The sequence below is a fragment of the Cricetulus griseus genome, assembly GCF_003668045.3.
Source record: "Cricetulus griseus strain 17A/GY chromosome 1 unlocalized genomic scaffold, alternate assembly CriGri-PICRH-1.0 chr1_0, whole genome shotgun sequence".
Classification (NCBI taxonomy): Eukaryota; Metazoa; Chordata; class Mammalia; order Rodentia; family Cricetidae; genus Cricetulus; species Cricetulus griseus.
In genome coordinates, this window is record NW_023276806.1 from 159,179,312 (window position 1) to 159,203,611 (window position 24,300).

The window sequence follows — 24,300 nt, forward strand, 5'->3', positions numbered from 1 at the left end:
GTGTCTTCGAGCTAATAGTGAAACATTTAGCATATCTGATGCCTTCCAATCAAACTAGAAATGGAAGATAGGCGATTTTATGAGCTCTAGAAAATATTCTAATTGTAATTGGCCTAAGAGCATTTAGGTATCAGGATGCACCAAGGAAGAGGGTATTCTACCCCATGACATCCCCTCTTGGCTCCCAAGTTATACCCCATGAATTGCATGAGATCATATACTCTTCAGGTCAGAACTATAAGTGAGACTATTTATATTGCATAAATACATGGAGTAAACATTATGTCAAATTGTTTGGATGTCTATACAAGGAAGAGCATTCAGGAGAAGAGGTTTACAGGACCTGCTGGACTCTTTTGCACTATGGAGAGAAATCCGACAGAAAAATGTAATCCAGTATGTAGCTCTCATTAACCTCTCTTTTGACCCCGATTCTAGAAGCCATCTATGTGTTACAGTTTCCCTTTTCAATGTTGCCAGAACACTCAGGCTTGTACAGACAGGTCAGACAATAGTGTTTTTGATTATCGTTTTCTCCTTTTAACAGTTGTTCAGGCATGATCACATTCCATAAACCACACATATTTCAAGTTTCAGATTTGATACATTTTCACATTAGGTACACACCCATGAAAATGACAGCACTATAATTTTTTAAAAAGATAAAGAACAACACATTTTATAGTGACTCTGAATGTCTTTGTGCCCTTTTATAATCTTCCCTTCCTCTGGACCCAGGGAAATACTTATTATTTTGCATTTCCTATAATTTTATTTAAAAAAATCATATGGGAGCTGGAGGGAGCTGAGTCAGTGAAGTGCTTGACTTGAAAACACAAAGATCTGAGCTCAAGCCCTAGCATCTAAGCAAACAAATAAAGAAAAGCCTGCTTGTGCTGGTGAGCACTTAGAATCCCAGCGCTGGGAAGACAGAGACAGGGGATCTATGGGGCTTGTTGGCCAGCCTGCCTAGCTTCCTTAGTGACTTCCAGGCCAGTGAGAGACCCTGTCTCAAAAGAAAAAAAAAGAAGAAAAGAAAGAAAACAAAAAGAAAAAAAAAAGAAAGGTAGACAGAGTCTAAGAAATAATACCCAAGGTTGTTCTTTGGCCTCCAAACATACACTTGCAGTCACCTGCACACACGTGAACATACATGCACATGAAAAATTTAATCATACGATATTCTCTTTCATCTATCTATCTATCTGTCTATCTATCTATCTCCTATCTATCTTGCAGTTTGCCTTTCTTCACCTAGCATACTTGTTTTTGGATTCATCCATGTTGCTTCATGTATCGATGAGTCAATTCTTGTTCTTGATGTTTTCAGTATCTTTTCATTTGTCTCTTTTTGTGGTTCACCCTGCTCTCTTTATCAAAATTACTTTCTCCAATTTTTAGTTTCTGGTAATACTCTTGGCATATACTCAGAGATAGTAGATACTGTGGTCTCTGACTACCTGCACTTTTTTTCTTCTTTGGTTAATAGCATCCCCCCCCTCCCCCGCCTTTGGCTATCTACATCTTCTCCATTCCACCCAGTATGATGGGACTATTCTGATAAAAGATGGGCACAAGACTCAAGTTGGGTATCAGAGTAACTGTTGGAACTTTCTGAGTGGAACTTCCTCCCTTTGGGTTGGGAATTGTGTTAGCCATTTTTATACTACTGTGATAAAAATACCTGTGATTATTAACTTAGAAGGAAGAAAGGCTTATACTTGTCTCATGGCAGTAAACATTTTAATCTGTAGTCATTTTGTCCTGTTGTTTTGGGACAGGGGCAGCGCAGTATATTATGGTGGGAGCACAAAGCAGTGGAGGCCTGTTCCCATCATGGCAGCTGGGAAGGAATGAGAGAGAGAAGAAAAGGCTGGGATCCCAGTATCGTTTTCAAAACTTCCTTCCAGAAGTTTCTACCTCTTATAGGTTCCAACATTTCCTCAAAGCGCTAAAGGCTGACCATCAATCAGTCGGACATTGGTGGCGAATGCCTTTAATCCCAGCACTCGGGAGGCAGAGGCAGGAGGATCTCTGTGAGTTCAAAGCCAGCCTGGTCTACAGAGCGGTTCCAGGACAGGTTCCAAAGCTACACAGAGAAACCCTGCCTTGAAAAAACAAACAAACAAACAAACAAACAAAAGGCTGACCATCAAACCTCTGATCCATGAGTCTCTGGGAGATATTTACCCAGACCATTGTGGAAACTACAAGCCTGTGACACCAACATGCTTGTGAACTTGTAAAGAAGGAGTTTGATGGTACAGACCTGTAACAGCACTGCCTTTGAGGCTGAGATAGGAGAATAACAAGTTCAAAGACAGTCCGGGCAATTTAGAAAGACCCTGTCTCAAAAATAAAGGTTGAAAAGTGAGGCTGGAAATATAGTTTAATGGTAACGAACCTGCCTAGCATATATATGGCCTAATGTTTAATGCCTAGTACTATAATATGTAAAGAAATAGCAGAGCTGTGGGCTGTGGAGAGGGGTACAGATGTGAATCAAAGACAACATGTATCCAGGCTGACTTCCCGGGGGGGGGGGGGGGGGGGGGGCTTTCGGATGGGACAGGCTGCTCATCCCCAGCTGTTTGCATTTTAATTAGCTGAGGATGCTACACCCAGCTGCCTGCTGGGATTCCCACGCTTTTCTGACTTAACGTGGAGCTCTCTCCCTGTTAGCTACATACCTCTCATCCCAGTGATATGAATTCTTTTCTGACTTTAGGGTCGCACTGACAGCCATTGATGCAAGCTGGATGATTTGAGCTACTTACTGTTCATCCTCCCAGGTACTGCCTTTTCTTTTCTCTGAGATAACGAACCCTGAAGTAGGGAGCTACAGATACTGCAGCCATTGGTTGGTTTGACCTAGTGGGGAATGAGCCAAGGCTGCCGAAGGCTGAATCAAGAGAAGCCAGGCCCTGATGACATTATGTGAGCTGTTGGTTAAGTTGTCTCTGGAGCTTAAACTACCCTTGGCCTTCCCAGTTATGCAAACACCCAAATCTCCTTTCTGTAACAGTGTTCTTGTGACATGACTGGGCAATTCATGTGGCGTACAACGACATTATCTTGCTTAGCCCTTATAACCTGGCAAGTGCATTATTAGTTCAAGTTCACATGTGAAGAAACTTGTAGTTAAGCAACCTACCAACTTGTCTTCATGGCAGAGATGGAAGTCCCATCCACTGAGATCAATTGTGAAGAGTAATTGCTGCAACAGTGCTTCAGGCTAGAACCCTGACCTGATTAGCTTTGAATTTTCTAGTCTTTTCTCTTCCACAAAATTTAATGTTCCTAACATTTGTACCTTCATTGCTGAAAAATATACTTATAAGGTTTAATTCTCTTTGTCTTTTTCACCTACTCCTTAAATCTTTCCCCGCCCCCTAATAGCTCTAAATACCAAATATTTTCTCTAGCTTCTTCTCAGTTCATATCAATTTTAAATGGTCCTGGATCATTGTTAGCTTGGGCATGAAAGTTGGTTTACTGAAACTATGACCTTTTGATGAATGGTCAAAGGTTAGAAGGTTTCAAATGAGACTGATCAACTATCATGAAAGCAAGCTACTGAGACGAATTCAAGATGACAAACCACATGCTGTTGCTCCCGCTCCTTGTTTTGTCCTATTCTTTTAAAAATGAGAAAACAATATCAATGTTCATTGATTATCTTCTCCTGGGAAGTTGCCGGTTGCCACATCATCCTCAATGTACCCAACAGGGACAACCAATGCTCCTGCTGCTCTTGCTTTTCGAAGCTCTCACTTTAATTAAAAGAGAGGATTTAGGCCTGGAGAGATGGCTCAGTGGGTAAAACTCTTGCACCAAAAAGCTTGAGGTCCTGAGTTCAGATTCCCAGACAATGAAACTGGGACCCATAATCCCCAGTGCTTAGGAGTAGAGACCGAGGCTCTCAGAGGCCTGCTGGCCAGCTAGAAAATTACAGAGTTGGTCTCAAAAAAAGTAGGTTTGATGAGTGAGTGGCACAAAGTTTTAATCCCAGAACTCCGGAGGCAGAGGCAGGTAGATTTCTGAGTTTGAAGTCAGCCTGGTCTACAGATGGAGTTCCAAGGCAGCTAGGGCTATACAGAGAAACCCTGTTTCAAAACAAACATGTGACTAATGATGGGGAGACTCCTCTTGTTCACCTCTGGCCTCTACAGGACAAGTACACTCATATACAAAAGTATAAATACCCAAATGAAAAGGGAAGAGTTTGTTAAAATTGGGATCCTCAGAAAGATAAACCCCGTTTTTTGTATTGTAAACTTGACATTGTTGCCTGTAGCCTCCCCACTGACCTAAGCTCAAAATTGAGTATGAGTTGAACTTCTGCTCTTTTTGCCTCTGCCTCATGCCATAAACTTTAAATATATTTTATTTGATTAAGAGCCCACCTCTGGCCAGGCGGTGGTGGTGCACACCTTTAATCCCTGTAGGGAGCCGTCCCTGCATTCTCCATTACAAGATGGCGCCTGCATCCGGCAGGCACCGAATGTAAACAAGATTATTGCGCAGGCGCTGGGTAATTTTCCATTCCTTGATCTCTGCCTATTCCGTGGCGTCATATGGCCGGATGAGCTGCAGCCAATCATGGGGTGACACGTCCGAGGCGGCGGTTGCCAGCCTTTATTAGGGGACGGGATTCTTGGCTCGGGGTCTCCGCTCTGGGAAGCTTATGCTCTTTCACTCTCAAGACGCATTAAAGCTTGTCTGCAGAAGGATCCGAGTGTCCCGTGTATGATTTCTTGCTGGCGAGAAATACAGAGCGCGCGGGACAAATCCCAGCACTCAGGAGGCAGTGGCAGGTAGATCTCTATGAGTTCGAGACCAGCCTGGTCTACAAGAGCCAGTTCCAGGACAGCCTCCAAAGCCACAGAGAAACCCTGTCTCTAAAGAACAAAACAAAACAAAAAAATGAGCCCACCTCTGTTTTGTTTTGTTTTGTTTCTAAATTAATTACCAGTTTAGGTAAGGGAAGAAAGGGGATGGAAGTAGGACAGTGTATTTAATCCTTCATCTCAATATAGTCTTGCAGAGATCCATTCTGGAAGCCAGGAGCCGAATGTTTCCAAAGCATTTTGTCAGTAACTAAAGAACAGCTTCTTTTCTGCCTCATTTTATTCCAAGTTCAGTGACTTTTGATTCTCTCCCCAGTGTTTTCATGTATGCCCCAGGATACTGTTTTTCTGTGGTCAAAACAGCTTGGCATACATTAGTCTCAATGGAAAGAAAATTATTTGTAATCTCAGAACCTCTCCCAGCATTCAGTATATAAATGTGATTTTCCAGAAGGAACAGAAAAATGTGGCATTTTCCAAATGGATTTGAACTTGGAATCTTCCCACACCCCTCCCCTTCACCAAATACCAAGGAGTTGGGTTTTTTGTTTGTTTGTTTGTTTTGTTTTAAACCATATAACACATTTAACTGCAGTTTGGAAAATATTTAAAGTTGAAAACTATTCTAAGTTAAAAATTACTTTACCAAGCTGGGCATGGTGCCACTCGCCATTAATCCCAGCACTCAGAAGGCAGAGGCAGACAGATCTCTGTGAGTTTGAGGCCAGCCTGGTCTACAGAGTGAGTTCTAGAACAGCTGAAGCTATATAATTGAGAGGTCTAAAGAAAAAAACAAAATAAAAACCAGACCAAACCAACCAAATAAAAACCCCCAAGCCCCAAAACAAGCAAATAGAAATTATTTTATGAGGCTAAAAAAAAATTCCTAAAAATTGCATTTGAAAAAGCCAATCACCATTTACTGAGTGACACAGAGAAAGAACTTGGGCTTTGTTTAGCTTCTACCCATATTCATAGTTTTCCCCCTCATCTTAGATACCAGAAGTATCTTCTCCTTCCTCGATTTCATTACCATTGCTGTTTGATTTTCTTTGTCTCCCCTGTTCACACATTAACCTATTGGTTCCTTAAGTGCTCTGTGTGTGTATTGCTCTTTTTACCAACAGAATACAGGAGCAAAACTCTGTCTTCACCTGGCCCACACTGTGCAGTTAGCAAATTCTATTTAAATGAAAGAACAAATAGATCAACTAAGTAATCATCTAGATTCTAAGCATCAAATTTCTACTATGGAGTTATGGTAGCAATTTTGGCTGAGGCAGAATAATCTTTTGTTTGTAATGGGCTAATTCATGTCCAATGATGTGGAGGAGGAATCACGGATGCTGAAACTCAGGGTGCAATTATGTAGATTCCTTTTTGACTATTTTGAATATTTACCAAGAGAACAAAAAAGCATGCAATTGCTTTTAAAATAAGGCAGGCATATGAAAAATGTTTGGCATAAAAGTAGGTCATGTATAAAAATATTTTTTCTCTAACTTACAAACAACTCTGAAAATGACTAGCTCTTACCATATTATAAAATTGCTTTGTCAGACCCGTGGGGGGGGGGTCTTTAAAAGTACTGTTTTAACGTGTATTTTCATTTTTAGAGGCAGGCATCTTAGATATGTGTGTTCTTACGTGGCAAGTGTTAAAGTATTTGCAGAACATGATTATTGTTAACTTATTGTTCCTAGTAAATTTAGAGACACAGAGAATCAGATTGACATGTATGTACCTTGGAAGTTGTAGAAAATAATTCAACTTTAACCAGTAAGTAATAGAAAGAAGGTGGCAGGAAGTATTTTCAAGGGGAAGGTGTTTGCCCAGCAAACCAAAATGACACTATTTAGAAGCCTCTTAGGAAATAATGATCTTTGAAATTTCATTTAAAATGTATTGTGTACTTCCTGATGTTGAAACCGGAAAAACAAAGCAAACCAAAACCAACTCTCTCACCCTAGAGACCTTTCATATGTTAACTTTTTCTTGTTTAGGATGTCCACATCCGGGCCCCATCTTCTTCTTTGAATTATCTCCCTCTGGGGATTTAAATTAGTTTTTACTTTATGCTTCTATCCCTATTTGTGGGAACAAGTGAGACAGTATCACTTTAGTTTTCTACACACCCACTCAACTGTTCCTGAACTGTAAAAGAAGAAAGTAAAAAGCATTTACAGAAACTGGGCCAACCTCTTTGGCCTGTCTCCTCCAAGAAACAAAACCTAACGCACTGTAACACTAGTCCTTTCTGGGTCTTATAGCATAGTACTGGCCCTCTCACAACTCAGTTTTATTGTAACCGTTGATAATCTGTCATCCCAGTTAGATTCTAGGGCTTTTGACCACGCAGCACAGTGCCAACAGTGTAATAACATTTAAAAACACTATGGCTTAAATCAAAGCTTCTTGAGAGGATATTACTGCAGTAGCACCAAACAGCCAGCCACAGAACAGAAGAAAAGTAGCCGCGACTGATGGAGATGCTTCTAAGTGGGTTATTTGACATCAACTCCCGAGAAAGCCTGTGCACTGTGTTTGGCATCCGGTGTACAGTAGCTATTGGAATATTTCAAGCCAGAATTTTGTTGTTGTGAAGGGCTGATTTACGGCGATCATTTCCTCGCCAATCGCGGTGAACTGGGACAGAAGTCTGACCGCCAAGAGGGTCCCCTGCCCTCTGGTTGAGTTTGAAGCCAGGCTTGGGGCGCGAGTTTCCTGGGAATACCCCCGCCCCTCTCAGGCCACGCCCCTGCCATAAGGCCCGCCCCAAGCAAGGCCCCGCCCCGCCCCGCCGCCGCCGGCAGGGGTCGCGCTGCCCCAGGCGAGCAGTGCAGGCGGGGGTGGGGAAGCTCCCGCAGCCGGTCGCTCCTCGCCGCCGCCGCCGCCGCCGCCGCTGGTTGGATCGTTTCAATAAAAGTCTTTTTTTTTTTTTTTCTCCTCTCTCGCTCGCTCCGGGGAACAGGCGGAGGCGTCAAGCCGCAGCCGCCGAGCGAAAGAAAGCGACGCGCACGCAGACGAACGAGAGCGGCGGCTGCGGTCTCCCTATCGCCCCACGGTCCCGCAGCCCCGCGCCGCCCCGCCGCCTTGCTCCGCCCCGGGCTCCGCGACCCGACCGGGGAGTAACTGGGCCGTCCGTGCGGCTCCGCGGCCCGGGAGCCATGTTGAGCGGGGGGCTCGGGCACGCGTGAGGCGGCCGGCGGCCCTCGCGGAGCGGAAGGCGCGAGGGGAGGCCTGAGCCTGAGGCGCCTCTGCGCGGCCGCCGCCACCGCCACCGCCGGACCTGCATCCGCTCGCTCGCTCGTTCGCTCGGCGCGCCTGCCCGGAGAAGTCCGCGTCCCCGCACTTGCTGGTGAGTTGGCGGCGGGGTCGGACAGGGACCGCGACGCCTGTCAAGCGGGCGGCTCGGGAGGGGACAGTGTCGATCGCGTGTCCGCGCGCGGCGTGGGCTGCGGGAGTGCCGAGCTGGTGGAGGCGGGGTGGGGCGGGGGGTGGGGCTCCCGTCGCCGCCGGAGGTCGCTGCCGATCGGGGCTCCTCGGGAGGCCGGTGGCCCCGCGGGGCGGCGGAGGGGAAGAGGCGGAAAGTCCCCATAGACACAAAGGTCCCCGGGGCCCGGGTGGAGGCGCGGGCGCGGGGAGGCGGGAGTGGGCGAGGACGCGGCGCTGCGGGCTCCTTGGAGACGCGGAGGCTGCGCGCCGGTGGGCAGCTCTGCGGGGGAGGAGCCCTCGCGTGGGGAGCGGGCCGACACAAAGCTCCGGGCAGCCCTCTTGCTGGCGGGTCACACCCCTGAGTGTCGCTTCAACCGGAGGCGAAGGGACTGTGGGAAACCCAGAGGACTCAGGAGGGGGTTCCACCGTTGTCTAGGCTGCAGTCGCTTTTCTCAGCGTTTTATGTCCGGTGCTTCTGCTTCCCCTCTCAGCTGGGGGGCCCCAGATTTGTCACCCCCGCACTGCCACATCGCCTTCCCCTGTGGCTTTCCACTCGTTCTCTCCCCTACTTTTCACCCACTCCTTCTGGGGTAAGCGGTGTTTTGCCTTCAGCTAGGAGGACGTTTGCTAATGACAGGATGCCGGACTTGTTCTGACCCTGAACTGCCTTGAACTCTCCTCTTTTTCCCCCACCCTTTCCTTTCTGGGATCTACTGTGTCACATGGCCATTAACAATTAGCTTTTCTTCTTCAAAAATGGCAAAAGCATTTAGCTGAAATCCGTGGCGCCTCTTCCTTATGTTAATGCGGCCATCGAAGACGCGTCAGTGTTCCTGTTTTATCGCCTCCCAAGCTAAATTGATTTTCAAGACACAAGTGGCAAATTTTGTTTGGAGTCTTGGCCATGGCCATTCCTTGAGCCAGCAAAGTGTATTCCTGGTAGCAGACCTCCTGTCACTTAACAGGAAATGCTTGACTTAGAGGCAGACAGTTCTTGCCCCCCAACTTCACTGTTTCTCTTTTCTGAGCCTTTGTTGGATTTCTTTTAAACGATATTTGTACAAGAATATCGAAGTAATAATTGCGAGTGACTGAGAGTCACAGAACAGAAGAAAATGAATGAGACCTCTGATCAGTTGAATTGACCTAAGCATTTGAATGTAGAAATACGTGTAAACTAAATTTTATGAGAAAAAAAATTTGCTAATGGTAATATAATTGGTTTTACTTTGTTCTTTTATGAACCTAAGGAGTTAGCTTATACATTAAGTGTGGTGCTGCCTTGTTAATGAAGTCATTTGGTTTTTGTCGTTCTAACATCTGCATAAACAGTGGGTTCAAACAAAAGGAGACAATATGACTGAGGACTTTAATTTTTTAAAAATATTTTGAGAGTGAATATAGGAATGTGAAAGTGCTCTATTATCTGGCAAACCATCTAATAGGCCAGAAGTGTTAACTGTTTGAATGCCGTGCTTCAAAGAAATGCTGCTGAGCCTTTGAATTCATTACAGCACAACAACTGGCAAGATGGCTCAATGGGCAAGGGCACTTGCCAGGGGCCAGAATTCAATCCCAGGAACACAGGCAAAGATAGAAGGAGAGAACTAACTCCACAAAGTTGTCCTCTGACTTCCACATGCTCACACCCATACACATCATGCAAATAATAATATAATAGTAATAATACATATTTCTAAATTCTTATGCAAACAGGAATTTAAACTATTTTTACAAAGAAAATGAAAATGTTACTGAAAATATGAACAAGAAGAAAGTAAAAATAAAGCCTGTTTAGTGTAGTTGCAATAATATTAGCATTGCCTTAAAGAATGCTCATATATTGTAATTTACTGTCTTTAAAGTATTGACATAAAATTTTAGGCATTTCAGCTCCAGGTTAGTCTGCATTTTTCAACTTCCTATCCCTCCCCCCACCAAAATGTTTTAGAAACCTTTGAGAAGCCGACTTGGTGGTGCATACCTTTAATCCCAGCACTCCGGAGGCAGAGGCAGGCAGATCTTTATGAGTTCTAGGCCAGCCTGGTCTACAGATCGAGTTCCAGCACAGGTCCAAAACAATAAAGAGAAACCCTGTCTCAAAAAAAAAAAAAAAAAAACAAGCAAAAAAAAAAAACTTTGTGAAATTGACAGGTTATATTAATTGATGCTTATATTAATATGTTTATAAAAATGTACATTTTTCTTGCACACTTACTTAGATAATAAAAAATTGTGTTGCTATGAGGAAATTTATCAAAAACCTAATAAATGTTTCTGGATGGTGGGTGGTTGTTTATTTTTTTGCCTCCATTTTTTTTTTTTAATTCACATTACTTTTACAGCCAGGAAAAATACAGAATTAAAATTTTACACAATGGGGTTTTGTAAAATACCAGTTTATTCCCATACTTGGATTTGGGCCTAAGAAAGTAACTTGGTGCTAACTATATGTGTAACCTGTCCTATACAAGTTGGTTATCAAAAGGACAAAAGTACATAGTACATGGTAAGGAAAGATGAAATTGGAATAATTAAATATGTTTGTTAGCTTTGATGCTGCTAATGGCTTCTAAATCATTGATTCTACAAAAACTAGGAAACAGAAAGTGTTTTTTTCCTGGATCATACATAGCTTAGCTCTGCTGATTGCAGGGATTCTAATGTATATTTTGATACATTTAGTTTTCGGATACTGTCTTGGGCCTTCCATTATGAGTGGAAGGCATGGTGTGTGAGATCATTTGCTTTGCTTGGGTAAGGCTTGTGGCTTACTCCTGCCTTTAAGCAATACAGCTTCCTTTTTCTCCACCGATGAAATAGAGCTGCAGACTGTAAAACAGTGAAACACTTAATGGTGAACAACAGTATACAAGCTATTGTAGCAGCAGAGGAATCTACTCAAAAAGGGGAGGTGATGATGTCTCCCAATATTAAAAAGCTATCTGATGATAGTATTTTGGCCCGTTTCCTTTGTCACTGCCTCATAGTCTTGGCTATTTAAAAGATGTTACATTCTGAATCGTTATATTGTTATTTAGTCTTTGTACAATTACAGCTTTGTGCTCTGACAGTCTTCTACATGGGTCTTCTACTTTGAACATGGATCGTTACTGAATAAATGTATTTCTGTGTTGGTGGGAAAAGGCCATTATATGTTAAACCCTGCTTATAGAGATAGTCTCTGTGGTATTTTAGAAAGGATCTCTCCTTTTGTGCTTGCAAAGTAGTTTTGGATTCTTTTGAATTTGGAGTATTTTTGCTTGAACTTTTTAATACTTGTTTAAAGTATATTTTATAAAATGATTATGATATTTTCATTTCCAATGCTGATATAATGGTATTTAAAATAATGTGCTTTACATGGCACTTGTAAATACTAGAAGACCCATTCCTCAGCTTGCTATCAAATTTAACCTGTCACATTGGCAGTTTCTTTGAATTGCTAGAGAGAGGACTGATTACAACGGCCTTCAAGGGTTCTTCCTGTTAGTGGATTTATTGTAATTTTGTGCACAATATAATCGGTTGGTGTTTAATGTCATATGTGTTTACTGTTTATGTCTGCAAAATATTGACCTAGGAAAAGGAATAGTCAAGGGCCTGAAAAAATATCTTGTGGTCAACTTTCTCCTTCTGCCATGTGTTGCTCTCCCTGCTGGCCGACTTGGAAAATCAATAAACATCTACCATAAATCTAATGTTTTATGGTCTACAGTAACATATCATCGTAAACACTTGTTTTGAGGAGGTAGGTTTACAGATCCATAGTGTGGTAGGATAGGTTGCTTAATGTTTAATTACTTTTTTTTTTTTCATGTGACTGCATGGTCCCCCAAACTCATGTGTTGAGACCCTTAACCTACAAGCTAAATGGTTAAGAGATGGGTTTTGGGGGAGCCAATTTAGATTTAGTGAAAATGAACTTGCTTTCTAAAAAATCTTCAAAAATATTTTCTGATAGACTTTATCTTGGTCTGCTTCATCTTCCATAACAAAATATCACATATTGGTGTGCTTAATAAAACAGTATTTTCGCACTGTTCTGGATTCCAGGAGTTTGAAGTCAGAGTGCCCACTTGTTTCCATTCTAGCCAGGGCTCTCTTCTTTGTTTATGGATGCCTGTTTTAACTGTGTGGTGTTCTAGCTTTTTGTTTCATGCCTGTAGGTCGAGAGGAAGGGATGAGAGGAAGGGTGAGGAAAGGATAGAGGAAAAGAGCATGGGAGAGAGGTTTTTCTTCTTTAAAGGTCTAACTAAGGTTACAAGGGCCCACCCCCTGGACCTTGCTTAAATCTAACTGGATCCTGCAAGTCAACCTCCAAAAACTATTATACTGGTAGGTGAGAGACAGGATATGAATTTGAAGTCACTCAAACATCCAGTATATAATGTAGACTACGAGAAAAAGATTGTCATTGATTTTGCCCTGTGCTATGGTAGACACTATTGTTTTGTTAAATCCTCACAGGAAACCTACTATATTAGTTACCCCCCCTTTTATTTCTTAATAAGGAAGCAAAGGCCTTAGGTTAAGTAGTTTTCCTCAGGGTTCTACTACTTCAGTGACCCAAGATTCAAATTTGAGCATTCAAAAATGCTGGAGCCTACTAGGAGGGGTTGCTGAACAGCTCGCTGACAGCTCCATGTGCAGTGGTAAGTAAGAGAAAAGCACTTTCAGTGTCTGTAGATTGGTCCACAATCCTCCCTACCCTGCTTTCTGTTTTGGATGTTTGAGACAGTTTTGCTATGTGGCCCACACTAGTGTGAACTGCCATGGCCAGTTTGTAGATTTATTTTCAATCATGAGTTTATCAGTATTTTTAACACACAAGGAATATGAATGCTGGAAAAAACTAAACAGGAGAACCTGCCCCCCCACCATTATAACTGACATACATTCACTTTCTTTTCAAGATGTCTGTTTATTTACTTTGATTTTTACATGTATTAAAATTATTGAGTTTGTACAATTTAAATTATAATGCTTTTATTATTTGAGCATATGCCATCTGTGTTGGCCAGCTTTATATTCCCGTGACAGAATATGTGAGAGAAATCCCCTTATAAGAGGAGATTCATGGGTTAGAGGTTTCAGTCCATCGCTCTTTGGCTCCATGGAGGAGCCTAGATAGATGATATCCTTCATGGTCATGTCTTTAGAATTGCACCTCCTTACCCACACCTTCCTCCTGAGCTCACTAGGTTATTAGTTCATAAATAGATTTATCTATTCACCATGTAGTCATCATCCAAAGGGCCCACTGTCTGAGCACTTCGGCACTGGGAACCGAGCTCTTAACACTTGTGCCTCTGGGAATATTTGGGAGCCAATCCTGATGCCATCAAAGGGATCCTTTGCCTGGTACTGGTAAAAACTTCAACACACACACGCGCGCGCACACACACACACACACACACACACACACACACCATCACCACCACCACCACCTATTGTTTTTGATCTTGATATTTCTTACCATAAGCAAGGTATAGATTTTGCATATTTTTTCATATTGAAAATTGATTTTTAGGTTAGGAAAACTATAAATTAATATCATTAACATAACATTGAGAGCCGGGCATTGGTGACGACGTACACCTTTAATCCCAGCACCTGGAGGCAGAGGCAGGTGGAGCTCTGTGAATTCGAGGCCAGCCTGGTCTACAGAGCGAGTTCTAGGACAACCTCCAAAGCAAGACAAAAGAAACCCTGTCTTGAAAAAACAAAACAAAACAAACAAACAAACAAATTACATGGTCCATTAAGGTGAAAAGGAACCCCCCCCCACACACATAAAGGTTAAATTATAAGAACCATTTAGCTGGTCATCTTGTCACATACCTGTAATCACAGTACTGGGGAGAGTGAGGCAGGGGCATTTCAAGCAATGTTAAAGCCATTCTGAGTTACACAGTGAGATTATGTCTCAATAAATAAATAAATAAATAAATGAAAAAGACAGGGTTTTGTTTTTTTTGTTTTGTTTTGTTTTGTTTTTTTTGGTGTGTGGCATATATGTATGTGTGTGTGTGTGACTCAATACATGTACCAAGGCCAGAGGTTGATGTAGGGTGTGCTATTGTTCTCTGTATTTTTCTTTTTTTAAAAAAGATTCTCTCATTGAACCTGGAGAGTTCATCTTTTTAGGGAGACTGGCTGGGTAGTGAGCTGAGCACCAAGGATGCCGTGTGTATTCTGCAGCATTGGAATGTCGGCAGGTGGCACCATGCACAGCTTTTTACGTGGCTTCTAGTCACCTGAACTCAGGTCCTTGGGCTTACATAAGCATTTCCCTGACAGCTCTCTCTAGCACTCTGTCTTTTCGTAGCATGTTCTTTCTTCATTTTATGTTCTTGTTACTATACTTTTAAGAATTTTCAGTTTTATTTTATGTTTATAAACAATGAAGAAAATATCCAAAGGTGCTTTTTCCACTGTATCCTAGATTATTTACTAATTTTGTTTTTCTCAAAGTATATATTTAATGGTGCAGTATTTTTCATTGGTGGCTAATACATGTTTTTTTAGCATATATTAATGTTCAGTAATAAAAAAAGGTTGGTAAAAGCTATATATTTGTGAGGCGTTACCAACTAACAAACTGAGACAGTTCTTTTTATATTAATGTATATTTTTTCATGGCATTTTTTTTAAAGGATCAGAAATGTATATTAGAGCTGGGGTTCAAGGATGAGGAAACTTGGGTGTTGATATTTTAATGCTGTGATGCTTACTTGGAGAGAACTTCTCAGTTTTGAGGCCAAAATGTCATTTCCTCCGACATCTTCCTTATTCTGCTCTGACAGGGTTATGGTAACTATGTTATCCATAACCTTTGTGTCTGCTGTAGTGCTGAATGTGTTCTGCTGCTGGGAACCTGTAAGTCGTTCTCCTTTTGACTCTGTGCTTTGTTTTTCCTGTTTTGTAACCTCATCTGCACACTCCATTTATATGTTGTTAGTTCAGGAACTGGTGGGACTGGGGAACACCACACCAAGATAGTAAAGGGCAGAGTTGTTGGCCTGGAAACAATGAAAAATAATTTCAGGTTTAGAATATTGTAGAGTACCATGTTGGCAGTGTTTTCGAGAGAGTAATCTAGAAGCTGGTTATAGACCAACTTAGAGGGGTAGTAATTTGGCATTGTTGAGATGTTTAATTACATGTGAGCTGTACTGACTTGTTAGAGAAAATGAAGGGAAAAGGCTTGTGGCCTTAAAAGTGGTCGTAAAATACTTCTAAAGGTCTAAAAGCAGTGGTCAATATCAGAGTAATTTTGCTTAGCTGAAAACATTTCATTTCTTATGAAATCTAGCTCTAGCTGTGTCGCGCTGGACTGGAATGCACTCAGCAAGTACAGAATTATACTCAAAGGGTTGAACAGGGTTTTTAATGTTCCCGTAACCCAGTAGGTAATGTTTATAATTGATCAAGAATTTGTTTCCCAACTTAATTAAATTAAAAATGTTTCACTTTTAAAATTAAAGACTATTAAAACTGGATCTTATACCTGTGCTGGTGTAGGTCTGTTGTAATTAATACATTTATTTTACAAACCTGGAGTTATGGCTTGGAAATATCATGTTTAAAATGTAACATTTAAAAGTGAACTTTCACAGTTTATGAGATTTAGAGCTTTTCAAATAGCTAAACTTATAGTTGTATATAGTCTTAATTCATTAATTTCTGTGTCAGTTTTTGAGATCCAAATTACCTACATTTACTATTTCAGAAATAATGGAGTGAGCATTGTATTTTGTAATATAATAGAGATCTGATGGGTTTGTTCAGGTTGATCAGTGATTCATAAGAATCAAGATAGTATGGACTTTCAAACTGTACACATATCTTGGATTTTCTAAAACACCTCACTGCTCTTGCCCAGTGTGAGATCACTCTGGTAGTGAACGTGTATGTTGCACTTTTCATTTATTTGGGGGAAAGGGATGTAAAACTAAATCACAGGATACTCAGTGTTGTTTCTTACCTACAGTCTTTAGGAGTAAAGAGGGCATTAACCACTTGTGTGCACCTGTTCATAAGTGTTTCTTTAGGGCCGGGCAGATTTTCCTTGCAATAATTTCCCCTGCCTTAGACTTGTGGGTTTCCTCTTGTTTGGCATCTACACATTTAAGACTGTTTATTATCCTTGTTAAACACCCTTGTATACGACTCTCAAGTTTTGCTTTTTAAATAGAATAATTGGTCATGAATTAAAAAAAAAACTGATCTTTTATTCTTTGTCATGAAGTAGGCTTGGGTGCGTGCTGCCTATTGTATTCTTGTTTATGATCTTTTGTTCTAGGTCAGTGGACTTAACCTGAGCTTCAAAAATATTCTTGTTCATTAGAAACAAAAAGTACCCCCCCCCCCGTGTGTGTGTGTGTGTGTTGTGTGTGTGTGTGTGTGTGTGTGTCTGTCTGTCTGTCTGTCTGTCTGTCTGTCTCTGTCTGCCTGCCTGCCTGCCTGCCTGCCTGCCTGCCTGCCTGCCTGCCTGCCTGCCTGTCCTCATGAATGCCTACTGCCTCTATATCTGGAGGGTAATCTGCAGCAACTGAATCCAGATACTGGCTTGGATTTCTAGTGTTCTATGTAATTCTTGGTGAGTCTTGAATTTAAGCATTGTGCTAAGGGAAGATCTACTAATATACAAATTAAATTTAGAGTTTTAAAGACGAAACAATTTAAACTTCACCTTTCAGTCTTTTATTTTCTCAAAACCTTTCAGTTTTGCCAGTTTTGGGGGGAATAAGAAAGAGTTAGGATCCTTGTTTATACATGAAACTATTCTGTTTATTTTATCTTGAATTCTGTTAGTGGAGAGGCCCTTTATCTTTTAAATTTATTTCTTCTCTGTGTCATTCTGTTTCTATCTGCATGGTCTTAATTATTATGGTTTTGAAAATTATTTATTTAGATTTTTTTCCTAGACAGGGTTTCTTTGTGTAGCTTTGTAGACTAGGCTGGGCCTCGAACTCACAGAGATCTGCCTGCCTCTGCTTCCCAAGTGTTGGGATTAAAGGCATGTGCCACCACTGCCCAGCTTGAAAGTTATTTTTAGAATGTATAATAATGTAGGAACTAGGTAATCTAAATTCCCTCATGCATTGTTTATCATCTTCAGATATTCCCATTCTTTTCACAAATAGTTTTGTTCTTTTAGGATAATTTTTGTAATGTAACATTTTTTAAGGTAGCAAATAATTCTGAAGAGTATGACTTTTAGTGTTTGCATTGATCTCTTGAAAGGTCTAAGCATTTTAGTGTTTGACAGTGCTTACTTTTCCTATTCTTTTATAATAAACTTGAATGAATGGAACCCCCCCCACACACACACACAAACACACGTTTCCTTAGGGCATGTAAATGAAGTGGGATTCTCAAATGAAAGTTTATTAAGATTCTTTCTTGTATTTCCTATTGTGCCAGCATCACCAGTGATGAGCCATATTAGTGATGTAACTGTTGAAGTAAATCTTGAGTACAATCAAGAACATTGGTAGTGTGTCTGTTAGTGTTTCCAGATGGTTAGATCATGAAGGCTTTGCTACAGTGAATGGCTGCAGTCCATTGATGGGTTTAGAAAATTGGTAGGGAGTGGAACTGTGGAAGTCGAGCTCGGTTGGAAGAAGTAGGCCACTGGGGACATAATTTTGGGTGCTACGTTTTCCCTGACCACTTCCTGCTCTGAGTGTACTCAGCTTCTGGTCTGCCTTGATGGGAGCTGTTCCATTACACCCTTCCTGTTGTGATCACAACTTCTGAAACCACAGATTTAACTCTTCACTCTCCTTAGTTGTTTATGTCAAGTCTTTTGTCAGTGATGCAACATCTAACATTAATATATAAGGTGATTTTTTTTTTATTTCTGGGGTTGAAGAAATGACTTAGTGAGTGTCAGTCCTCAGACTCCATGTGAAGTGTGGCCCTGTGGCTTGCTTCTGTATGTTCACTGTTACTATGGTGAAGCGGGAGGTGGAACCAGGAGGCCCTGCTGCCTTGCAGAGCAACTAGTCTGTTTGCTTCTTACCTGTGACACTCAGATAAACTGGAGGACTGACCCCTGAGGTCCTCTGACTGCCACACATGTACCACGGCACCCCACACACCCAGGAATCCACATACGCACATTTATTTCTAATAATTGTATTTAATGCTGGAATGTTGAAATTTTTCCCTTCTTCAATCCTGAAAGTCTTTTTGTAAAATATAATTCTGTATTTTGTTTTAAGCTGTGGCATACATTTTTTTTAGGCGATTGTAGGCAATTATTTTGGGTGATTCATCTACTTTTATTTATTTATTTCCCCTTTTAATCCTGAGTGCTGGGATTAAAGGCATACGCCACCACCACTCTCCCACCCCTCCCCCCACTCCTCCCACTCCCATGGTAGTAGTTTATTTAGAGAAAAGAAGCACTAAATAGGAAGAAGAAAAGTAGTTTGGCTGATGAAATGAAAAAGAAACATGACCCAGTGTATTTGTTACTTTGTTGTGGTGATAAAATACCAAGACCAAGGCAATATACAAGGAAGAGTTTGTTTGGGATTATGGTCCCAGAAGGAGAGTTTGTAGTGGTGGGTGGTGGGTGAGGCACGGTGGAGGAGGCCAGAGCAGGAAACTGAGAGATCACATCTTCAACCACAGGTTGAAAGCACAGAGCAAACTATAAACCCTGAAAGCTCGCCTCCAGTGATAGACTGCCTCCAGCAAGGCTATACTTCTTAAAGGTCCATAAAACCTCCCTGAACTGTCCCAGCAGCAGACCACGTGGTCAAATACTTGAGCTTGTAAGAGACAGTTTCAATTTAAACCACCACACCCAGTGAGGAACTTAGATTTTATTCAGATGTTGAAGTGAGCTACATATTAAACATTTTTCTACAGTGAAATTCTTGGGAAAGAATTACTGACTGAATGGATAATGTTTGTTCATTGATGTTCAAAAGCAGCTTCAGTGGTTTTCATTCTATATTGAGGAAAAGAGTATTTAATTTGCAAACACTGCCGTTTTTATCTTCCAGTAAGATAATGTTCCTCTATGTTGGAAATTGCTGTTGCCATTGAGGGGGGCAAATAAGAGATATAAATAATAGATTTACAAAATATAGAAATTGTGGGTCCTTTTATTCAACTATCAATGGCCTACTTTATAATCAAGAATGAAAATACTATGTCTCTGAATGATTTTGCAGTCCTCTAAACTTTACCTCCCTGCTGATGCATATGATTGAGAATACTATTCACTTAGTAGCTGTGCACTTAAATCATATGCAGGTTTTAAAAATAAGCTAATTACCGTCTATACATGTCGGTATTTTAAATTCAGCTTGAGTTTTGCTTGAAATACCTCTGCTGTGTTAAAGTTTATGAAGAATGTTTTTGGCACAGGATATAAACAAATGAATAATGCTGGAAATCTTTGCATATTTAGATAACTTTTTATTTTTAATAGCTCTGTGGTGTTTCATTGTGTAGCTGTACTGTGGTGTTTCATTGTGTAGCTGTACTGTAGTTTTGTCCTTTGTGCTTCACTATTCTTAGCTACCCTCTAGTTTTTGCTTCTGTAGTGTCAAATAAGCAACTATGCATGTGTTGATGTTCAAAAGTGGCTTTAAAGAGTTGCATTCCACATTGAAAAGACTTTTTTTTTTTTTTTTGGTCCGTCTTTTGAGACAGGGTTTCTCTGTAGTTTTGGAGGCTGTCCTGGAACTAGCTCTGTTGACCAGGCTGCCTTGAACTCACAGAGATCTGCTTGTTTCTGCCTCCTGAGTGCTGGAATTAAAGTTGTGTGCCCATTACCCATGGAAAAGGCTGTTTTTCCTCTAGATGACATGTACACACACACACACACACACACACACACACACACACACACACACTCCAGCGAATGTGCTTGTGAAAGAGAATCCCATTGTATTCCCTTGCCCTGTCATTGGAATGCTGTGAGAAGCAGTGACACCTCAGTACTAGCACACTGCACTAGTACTAGCTCTCAGTTTTTAATACCTGTTTAGTAAAAGGAGCCAGGCTCTCGGAGCAGTGGCTGAATTGTTGGGCTAGGGGAAGAAGTGGAAATTTCAGGTGACCCTGTGGCTTTATAGTGCTGGCACCCTGAGTAATTTGTCGCTACCTGCTAGAAGAGTGTGTGGTAGCTAGTCCCAGGATAGTGGGTGCACCAAAATAAATTAGTATGCAATTAACCAGAATATAAAATAATGCTGTAAGTTTATACTGATATAAAACTTGTGTAAAATTCCTAATCATAACTGAAGCTATGCATGAGTAACATAATTTCTTACCTCTTCTGTTTTTGTTTGTTTGTTGTTTTTGAGACAGGGATTCTTTGTATAGCCTTGGCTGTCCTGGAACTTGCTATGTAGACCAGGCTGGCCTCAAACTCAGAGGTCTATCTGCTTCTGCTTCTCAAGGGCTGGAATCAAAGGTGTATGCTAGCATGTCTGGCCTAATTCCTTACTTCCTAAGTGTAAACTGCACACAGCAATCTCTGTCTAAATATTGCAGTATAAAAAATTGTGGAAACAGTAACTTGACTAGGACAAACCTGAGAAATACTACCTTAGTCATGTGGTCAAGATTAGCATCAATAACTATAAATGTGTTGCTATTTTGTTGTGAGAATGTACTTCATTTTGTGGTTTTTCTGCCCTGAAAATTATAATCCTGGTTTAATCATGAGAAATGTCAGTCAGATCCCAATTGAACATTCTACACAGTATTTGAATGGTGCTGGTCAAATAAGTCAGACCCTGTCATAGACAAGAGTAACCTAAGGATGTGTTTGTTATTGCAGAACACTGTAAACTAGATAGGATCCTGGAACACAAAGAGTACATTAGATTAAAACTAAGGAAATCTAATTAAATGGTGGACTTCAGTAATAATAATATATTACTATTGGTTCATTAGCTGTGACAAAGGTGCTTCAGTATAAGATGTAAATAGCAGGAACCTGTGTAGGAGAACTCTGTATCCTACATTTGTAATTTTTCTGTGAATCTGCAGCTATTCTAAAGAGTTTATTTAAAAATGACAAATGCTTGTATAGTTTTGATAGATATTGCCCTATTGCCATTTTGTACTTAAGACCTACGAGTGCAAAAGTCCTGATTTGTCTGTACCATACTTCTAGAATTTTACCAGTTGGGTAGATGAGAACTGGTGGAATTCAGCCTATTATGGTTTACATTTTATCAGTGATGTTGAATAATTTATTTCATAAGCTTATGGGGCAGTTTGCCCCCTCCCCCACCCATGAACCCTTATGATCTTTTGTTTCCTTCCGGGTCATTTGTCATTTTCTTTTTGATTCATTTCTCTAGAAGGTTAGTCCTTTATATGTGATCTCAGCTTTAGTTTTTTGTTTGTTTTTTTAAAGATTGTTACGGTCTTTAAAAATTGAGTGTTTTTGTTTTCATGTTCTTTTATATGGTAATTTTTCCCCTTTTATGTTTCATTTATAAATATACTTAGGAAATCTTTCATTACAACCAGTTTTTAAATGAATTCATGTTTTTGTTCTATGTAGTAAAGTTTCTCTTTTCTTTTCTTTTTTTTTTTTTTTTTTTGGTTTTTCGAGACAGGGTTTCTCTGTGGCTTTGGAGGCTGTCCTGGAACTAGCTCTTGTAGACCAGGCTGGTCTCGAACTCACAGAGATCCTCCTGCCTCTGCCTCCTGAGTGCTGGGATTAAAGGTGTGTGCCACCAACGCCCGGCATTCTCTTTTCTTTTTTAAGTACACTTTTTTATTATTTGAGGATTTGAAAAGTACATAGAATATAATTTGATCATATTCACCAATACCTACTTCTTCCCTTCCCAATTTCATGTTTCTCTCTCTGTGTGTGTCTCTCTCTGTCTCTGTCTCTCTCTCTTAATTAACCCACAGAGTCCAGTTTGTGTTGCCCATTTAAGCATGGGTGTGGTCACCCATTGAAGTTCCTTGGACCTTCCCAGGGGCCACACCCTTAAAGTAAACTGACTGCCCCTCTGCCTGCAGGCTTCAACTGTCAGTGGCTTTCAGCTAGCAGAGGGGACTGTTTCTGTTTTCACATCTAAATGTATTTTAAGTTCTAAGTACTTCATTTAGTACTTTATATCCTTGAGGCAGCTAGTTGTTTTATTTTATTTTTTTTTTTATTTTGACATCTGTGTGTGTGTGGTGGTGGGGACAAGAGGGGCATTTATGGAGGTCAGAGGACAACTGGGGGCCTGTTTTCTTCTTCCATTATGTGAGTTCCTGGGCTGTAACTCAGGCTTGGTGGCAAGTTCTTTTATTGAGTGAGTGAGTCATCTTTCCAGCCCCTAGAAGCATTTTAAATGCTTATGTTTTAGATTTATTTTTAAATTGTGTGTGTGTGTATGCGTGTGTATATGTTATCTAGAGTAAAAACAGCCTTCTCCACGGGCAATGGTGGCACACAACTTTAATTCCAGCACTCAGGAGGCAGAGACAGGCAGATTTCTGTGAGTTCAAAGCAGAGACAGGCAGATCTCTGGGAAACAGAGGCATTGCACACCTCTGAATCTATAGTTATAGGTGGTTGTGAGCCACCTGACATAGGACTAGGGATTGAACTTGGATCCTCTGCAAAAGCAGTATGTATTCTTAACCAGTGAGTCAATCTCTCTAGCCTCTGTGTTGTTTTTTGAGATAAAGTCTCATTAATGTAGTAGCTCAGGCTGGCTTCAAACTCATGGCAGTCCTCCTGCCTCAGCATCCCAAGTAGGATTACAGGCATCACTCACCACATCTGGTTCTGTTCACTTTTGCTGGATATGAATTGTTAACATTCTGTAGAGATTTAAGGGGAACCATTCTCCCAGTTGTGAATAATGTTTTATAACTGGTTTGCAGTTGAGAAGACTTGTGTATAGTTTCTTTTACTGTTCAGTTGTACTGTATTTCCTAGTATTTTTCTTCTGTTGACTATTACTATTGGTGATTGCTTCTGTATTTGATTTTTCCCTTATTGTTTCTTATATTATTTTTCCTTAGATGAGTAAACTTGTCTCTGATGTATTTCCTACCTTTCTTTTTTATATCATTTTTAAATTTGAATTAGAAACAAGATTGATTTATATGACAATCCTAGTTCCCTTCTCCTTCCCCTACCTATCACATATCCTTTCTTCTATTTTCCCCCTGACTCAACCTTTCTGCTCCCTCATGACCTCTGCATCCTTCCTCTTCTTCCCTTCTCATTCTTATAGCTCCCCCCTCCCACCTTTCTTATAACTTCCCATGCATTATATCCATTCCGATATTGGTAGTGTATTTGATAATTAGAAATTTAATCAGTGGACCAATTAACTCATTTATCAAGACATTGAAGCTAGTTGTGTGAGTGGATACCATCTAGTGTAGAGTGATGATTTAGCATAACCTTTTACAAAGATAGTTATATTTTCCAACAGGGCAATCTGGTATTGCTGAACTGAATGTTTAATAGACATTTGGGAAGTTGTCCAGTAGTGCCGTAGAATGTTTGTTCCTGGAAAGTGTTACCAAAAATAAGCTGTTGAGTTTATTACTTATAGCAGCAAGGAGTGCCATCTTTACAGAGCTGGGAGTGTCTGGGTGGGGTGGAGCTGGTGATAGGATGATGGGGCAGTGGTGGTACAAGTGAACCCATTGAAGGGACAGCATAATTGCAGTATTGACTGTTTGGAGGCTGGTTACAATTAGGACTTCAATGCTAGGCTTGATTGGAAGTAACATAAGGACCATGATAAAATTTAAGGGCAAGGTAAGCCTTTTTGGGTAAGATAGTCAAATAGTTGGAAAGTGAACAATCATTTACTGCTATTTATTGAAAAATTGAATAGTCTGATGTTGGTTTATATGAGTTTTTTGGGAAGTTCCTGAAATGAACAATGAAGTTATTTGAAACTCTTATCTTCCTGTCAGGAGTTTCCTGGAAGAGTGAAGTCATTTTACTGCAGACAGCTGACTAGCTGGTTAATGTAGACTGTGAACTTTGTGTAGACAG

General features: G+C 40.8%; 1 protein-coding gene across 3 annotated transcripts in view; it reads left to right on the forward strand.

The window, feature by feature from the left end:
* Nucleotides 1–8,081: 8,081 nt before the first annotated feature.
* Cdk17 (cyclin dependent kinase 17) overlaps nt 8,082–24,300 on the forward strand; it is a 73,305-nt gene continuing 57,086 nt past the window's right edge. For all 3 annotated transcript variants that reach the window (XR_003480547.2, XM_027392629.2, XM_027392630.2), the window contains exon 1: nt 8,082–8,208. The gene's annotated coding sequence lies outside the window, so the exon portion shown is untranslated. The remainder of the gene's footprint in view (nt 8,209–24,300) is intronic.